Genomic DNA, 7,310 nt, shown 5'->3' with positions numbered 1-7,310 from the left:
CCGTCTACGCCCGTCCGCGCCTGGACCGCGCCCAGCGCCAGACCCCCTGCCCCTCGCGCTGCCCAGCCCCCCCGCATTACCTACGATGCCGCCACCCTCCTAGCCCTTAACCCCGGCCGCGCCCCCAACTGCGTCCAAGCCGCTCCTGGACACACCCATGGATCTTTCTCCTGCTACTCCTGCAAATTCAGCGGCACCGACAACATCTCTGCTACGACCACACCACAGATTCCCGACCCCAACCACCTACAATGCATCCTTCTCAACACCAGATCGATCCACAGGCATGCCATTGACCTATGGAATCTACTAGACACCATTTCTCCGGACATCGCCTTCCTTACGGAAACATGGATGAATGCTTCCTCCGCACCAGACATCACAATTGCCATTCCTGAAGACTATAAGATCACCCACAAAGACCGTACCAGCCACACAGGAGGAGGAATCGCTATCGTCCATAAGAAATCTATCCGCATCTCAACCAGCTCCGACGTCAATCTCGCAAACTCCGAACACCTTCACTTCCAGATCCACATCGATCCCAAAACAACACTCAGAGGCACTCTCCTCTACAGACCACCAGGACCCCGCGCAACATTCAGTGAAGACATCACGGACTTCATCACCCCACACGCACTCCCCTCCAAAGATTACATCCTTCTGGGAGACCTCAACTTTCACCTTGAAAAGACCAACAACCGCAACACCACCACCCTCTTGGACAACCTCGCCAACCTCGGACTTAAACAACTAGTCACTTCCCCCACCCACATCGCAGGTCACACACTCGACCCCATCTTCACATCCAGCAACCATGTCTCCTTCAGCCACACTACGGATCTCCTCTGGACCGACCACAGCTGCGTCCACTTCATCTACAACAAGCCGAAACCCATCAACCACTCCCAACCTACCCTGCAAAGAAACTGGAACAAAATCACCACAGACCAAATCTCCGCATCGCTCCTTCGAAACTCCCCAGCCTTCTCTTCCAACGCCAACGATGCCGCCTCCAACCTCACGCTATGGTTATCCAACACCGCCGACACCTTAGCTCCACTGAAAAAACGTCAAAGCAAACCTGGCAGCAAGAAAGCCTCATGGTTCAACGATGATCTCAAGAAGTCCAAGAAACTCTGCCGCTCCCTTGAAAAGGCCTGGAAAAAAGACCCAACCACCAGCACCAAGGACGCCTTCAAAAGCGCCACCCGCTCTCACCACCAACTGATCCGAAAAGCCAAGAAAACAGCATTCAAGGATCGACTTGACAACAACGCCCACAACAGCAAGGAACTTTTCAACATCGTCAAGGAATTTTCCAATCCCTCGGCCAACTCCAACGACATCACACCCTCTCAAACCCTCTGCGACTCCCTAGCCTCTTTTTTCCACAACAAGATTGCAGACATCCACAACAGCTTTGACAACCAACCCGGAAACCAACCCACCCTACCATCTGCTGACCATCTTCCCCCCGTGAACACCCTTAACGCTTGGAACCCAATCTCCACCGAGGACACCATCCGCCTGATGAATTCCATCCACTCAGGATCCCCCACAGACCCATGCCCTCACCACATCTTCAACAAAGCAGACTCCGTCATCGCACCGCACCTCCGAGACGTCATCAACTGCTCCTTCAACTCCGCCACCTTCCCAGAAGACTGGAAACACGCTGAACTCACCGCCCTTCTGAAAAAACCAACAGCGGACCCCACCGAACTCAAAAATTACCGCCCCATCTCGCTTCTTCCATTCCCGGCCAAAGTCATCGAGAAAGCCGTCAACAACCAACTCGCCGCTTTCCTCGAAGCCAACAAATCCCTCGACCCCTCACAATCTGGCTTCCGAGCAAAACATAGCACTGAGACCGCCCTCATCGCAGCAACAGACGACATTCGAACTCTACTGGACAATGGAGACACAGTCGCCCTCATCCTCCTCGACCTCTCTGCAGCATTCGATACAGTCTGCCACAGCACCCTCCTACAACGCCTCAATAACATCGGAATCCAAGGAAAAGCACTTGAATGGATCACCTCGTTCCTCACCGGAAGAACCCAGAGAGTCCGCCTTCCTCCATTCAAGTCCGAGGCCTCTGAAGTCATCTGCGGCGTACCTCAAGGATCCTCACTCAGTCCCACCCTCTTCAACGTATACATGAGCCCCCTCGCGGCCATCGCACGACAACACAACCTCAACATCATCTCCTACGCGGACGACACTCAACTAATCCTCTCTCTCACCAATGACCCCAGCACCGCCAAAACTAACCTACACGAAGGAATGAAAGAAGTTGCCGAATGGATGAAACAAAGCCGTCTGAAACTGAACTCAGACAAAACAGAAGTCCTCATCTTAGGTACTTCCCCCTCTTCATGGGACGACTCCTGGTGGCCGGAAGCCCTCGGAAAAGCACCCATCCCGACAGACCACGCACGGAACCTAGGCGTTATCCTGGATTCCTCACTTTCGATGAACAGACAAGTCAGCGCCGTATCCTCTTCATGCTTCAACATTCTTCGCATTCTCAGAAAAACATTTCGCTGGATCCCCTCCGAAACAAGTAAAACAGTCACCCACGCTCTGGTCACGAGCCGACTGGACTACGGAAACACCCTCTACGCGGGTACTACCGCAAAACTCCAGAAAAAACTCCAACGAATCCAAAACGCATCAGCCAGGCTCATATTAGACATCCCACGCAACGAACACATCTCTGGTCACCTTAAAGACCTCCACTGGCTACCCGTCAATAAGAGGATCACTTCCCGACTGCTTACCCACGCACACAAATCACTCTACGACATCGGACCAGATTGCCTCAACTCTCGACTGTCCTTCTACACCCCCCCCCCGCCAACTACGGTCTTCCAGCCAAGCCCTCGCCACTGTACCTCGCATCAACAAGACCACCATGGGAGGCAGATCCTTTTCATACCTGGCTGCTAAAACATGGAACTCACTCCCCGCTTACCTGCGCCTCACCCAGAACCACCTAGCGTTCAGAAAGCAGCTTAAAACGTGGATATTTGACAAATAATCCTCCTCCCCTTCCTAAGCGCCTTGAAACCCTCTGGGTATGTAGTGCGCTATACAAATTTTATGACTTGACTTGACTTGACTATGGGCCTAGTCTTTCTGTGGGGTGTCTTGAATTTAAACATCATGGAGGGCCTGGATGGCTTGGGATTGTGCTGATTTTTCTGTGATTTTCGTTTTTTTGGCCTGTTGTTGTGGCCTTTTCACCAGGGGTAGTGAGTGTTGCATGGGCCTAGTCTTTCTGTGGGGTGTCTTGAATTTAAACATCATGGAGGGGCTGGATGGCTTGGGATTGTGCTGATTTTTCTGTGATTTTCGTTTTTTTGGCCTGTTGTTGTGGCCTTTTCACCAGGGGTAGTGAGTGTTGCATGGGCCTAGTCTTTCTGTGGGGTGTCTTGAATTTAAACATCATGGAGGACCTGGATGGTTTGGGATTGTGCTGATTTTTCTGTGATTTTCGTTTTTTTGGCCTGTTGTTGTGGCCTTTTCACCAGGGGTAGTGAGTGTTGCATGGGCCTAGTCTTTCTGTGGGGTGTCTTGAATTTAAACATCATGGAGGGCCTGGATGGTTTGGGATTGTGCTGATTTTTCTGTGTTTTTAGATTTTTTGGGGTGTTCATGGGGACAGGCCATGTTGGTGGGGGCCATTTTGAGTGCTGGTAAAGGCAGGCCATGTGCTGGAAGGGAAGTGGCCATTTTGAATGCAGGCAGTGTTGTTAGGCCTGCATCCATTTTGCCTAGTTTTCAACCTTTATGCCCAGGGGTAGTGAGTGTTGCATGGGCCTAGTCTTTCTGTGGGGTGTCTTGAATTTAAACATCATGGAGGGCCTGGATGGTTTGGGATTGTGCTGATTTTTCTTTGATTTTCGTTTTTTGGCCTGTTGTTGTGGCCTTTTCACCAGGGGTAGTGAGTGTTGCATTGGCCTAGTCTTTCTGTGGGGTGTCTTGAATTTAAACATCATGGAGGGGCTGGATGGCTTGGGGTTGTGCTGATTTTTCTGTGATTTTCGTTTTTTTGGCCTGTTGTTGTGGCCTTTTCACCAGGGGTAGTGAGTGTTGCATGGGCCTAGTCTTTCTGTGGGGTGTCTTGAATTTAAACATCATGGAGGGCCTGATTGGTTTGGGATTGTGCTGATTTTTCTGTGTTTTTCGATTTTTTGGGGTGTTCATGGGGACAGGCCATGTGGGTGGGGGCCATTTTGAGTGCTGGTACAGGCAGGCCATGTGCTGGGAGGCAAGTGGCCATTTTGATGCAGGCAGTGTTGTTAGGCCTGCAACCATTTTGCCTAGTTTTCAACCTTTATGCCCAGGGGTAGTGAGTGTTGCATGGGCCTAGTCTTTCTGTGGGGTGTCTTGAACTTAAACATCATGGAGGGCCTGGATGGTTTGTGATTGCGCTGATTTTTCTGTGATTTTCGTTTTTTTGGCCTGTTGTTGTGGCCTTTTCACCAGGGGTAGTGAGTGTTGCATGGCCTAGTCTTTCTGTGGGGTGTCTTGAATTTAAATATCATGGAGGGCATGGTATTGTGCGGATTTTTCTGTGTTTTTTCGATTTTTTGGGGGTGTATAACTGAACTGATGTTCCTCTGTCTTCCATTGCTTTTAGGTGCACAAGACTCAAGAGAACCACCAGTGCCAGGAAGAAGTCCTGCAGCGGTGTGTGTGTATGCAGCATAACGTCACGCGACGTCACGTCTGGCCACAGACAACTCTGCAACTCGTGCAACTGCGGCCTGCTGTTCTGACCTTCTCCGAAGAAGATGGCCCCAAAAAAAGGTCCCCGTAGCTCCTCTAGCAAGAAAGTTGGCAGTAAGGAGCAGAAGAAGCAAGTTACCAAGGAGGCTGGTGTGCCGGCCGCCACGTTTTTTGGGAGTAAAAAACAAGTACGCCTGTAGCAGCAGCGGGATCTGCTGGGGACCAAGCTGGGAGCAGCACCCCCGTTCCATTGGGCTCAGTGCCGCCACCACCACGCCAACTTAAGTCCAAGCCCTTGAGTGCTGCAGAGGCAGTCAGTGTACTTCTTCAATCACCATCGACCAGTGATGTTGGCTCATCGCAAGAAAGTAGCAGCAATGTCCCTGAATCAACACAGGTTGTTGTAACTCATCTGACAAGTGTTGAACAACCACAGCCGCAACAACAACCACATGTGCAAGTACAAGCCCAAGTACATGTGGAAGGAGAGGCAGCGCAAGGAGATGCACAAGCACTACCTTAAGCTAAACGCAGACAAATCAGAGACACTGCTGTTTGGGGGCCACACTCAATTGTGGAACGACACCTGGTGGCCAGAAGACTTGGGTATCCCTCCTGCCCCGACACCAATAGCAAGGAATCTTGGAATAACAATTGACACCTCCCTCTCCATAAAAACTCATGTATATGCTATATGCGGTAAAGGCTTTGCAACACTGAAAATGCTTAAAAGAGTCTTTCCATGGATTCCAAAAGAGTGTAGAAAGATCCTAGTCCAGTCTCTCTTGATGAGTAGGCTGGACTATGGAAACTCCCTGTTCGTAGGCATGGCAGAGTACCTATTCACCAAGCTCCAAATGGTGCAGAACGCAGCAGCCAAGGCTATCTGTATGAAAAGAAAATTCGACTCGGCCACGAGTTGTCTGCGTGATCTACATTGGTTGCCAATGAAGCAAAGAGCAACTTTTAAAATGATGTGTATCACACATAGAGCACTGCACAAGACAGGCCCTCTCATCCTTAGAAACAGGATTCAGTTCTACGCTCCCACCAGGAACCTCCGCTCACAATTCTCGGCACGGGCAAGAATCCCCCGGGTAAAGAGAGCCAGGATGGGTGAGCGAGCCTTTTCCCACATCGCTGCAATCAAGTGGAACAAACTGCCCATGGCCCTCTGACTCACAGAATGCCACCTGGCATTTAGGAAACAACTAAAAACCTTCCTTTTCCCCCACTTTGACTAATCCACTCAACTATGCCCACTGCATTCACACTTTAGTAATCACAGCGCCGTGATATCCCTTTGGGATGATTGTTAGCGCTCTACAAGAAATTAAAATAAATAAAAATGCACAAGCAAAGGTGCATGGAGGGTCACAAGTGCCCACAATAGTTGTTCCTCCCGAAGTAGGGGCACATCAGGAAATCGACAATCAAGCCGAGGTATCATTTGAGGAAGCCACTGCTCCTGATGATCATTCATTGTCTTCCACATCCCTAGCAAGGAAAAGATCAAGGGGAGTGTCTACATCTTCTTCAAGCACACCTCCTTCTGATGATCTGGATGAAAATTGGGAACCACCACGGCCGTCTGAGAGTGAGGCACACCATGATCTGACAAAGGTACTTAAGCGTAAAAGGAAGGTCGTCGAAAAACTCATAGTTATGGAGTGTGATGAGGCTCAACAAGAAGTGGCGGATACTGCTGCTGATAAAGCCTCTCACGATGACGAGCCAGTCATCATAAAGGTCACTGCAGCCCCAGCGGGCATGCAGCAAAGAGACATTTTGACCCTAGCCCGAGAAGCTGCTGAGCGTGATGATGATGTCGACGAGGAGGCAATGGAAACACAACAATCATTGGAGTTAACTAGTACACCAACACGTACCGCTTCCATATTTCTTCCTCGCCAGAAGGGACCTCCATCCACCTCGACCTCAATTAGTGGTGGTGAAAGTGCACAACGTACTAAAGTTCGGCAATCCACATCCTCCACTTCATCTGGCATTAGCAGCAAGACCACCGCCACCAGTATCGCCGCCTCCTCCGGCCCCCACAGACAATTCAAGTCCCCAGCTTGGGACTTCTTTAGTGTTTGCCCAAAAAGGGAAAACTTCGCCATTTGTAGCATTTTTAAGGTTGCAGTTAGTCGTGGTAAGTTTGGTATCAACTATGGTACCGAAGGCCAGAGAGGTCATCTTAAGAGACAGCACGCTGTCCAATGGTTTGCGCACCTACAGGCGATCAAGGAAGCCCTAATTGCACGTAATGAAAACGTTGATTTTTCATCTGATGATGACGAGGAGGAAGAAGACGTGTCAAACACTTCACTTACACCCAGTACCCCTGTCAGCAGCACACCCCATGTGAGCCACACTAAGAGTGTGGGAGAGAGTGAGACACCAATGCCATAAAGTTCATCAGCGAGCGTAACTGGGTCGAAGATATCATCATCATCATCATCCCGTAAATGCTTGGTCCAGGGCAACATTAAAAAGATGTTGTTTACAGAAGCGCAATATGAACGCAACCACCCACTGACGCGTCTGTATAACACTAAGCTGGCTAA

The sequence above is a fragment of the Lissotriton vulgaris genome, chromosome 6 (genome assembly GCF_964263255.1).
Source record: "Lissotriton vulgaris chromosome 6, aLisVul1.2, whole genome shotgun sequence".
NCBI lineage: Eukaryota > Metazoa > Chordata > Amphibia > Caudata > Salamandridae > Lissotriton > Lissotriton vulgaris.
This window is presented reverse-complemented; position numbering follows the sequence as displayed.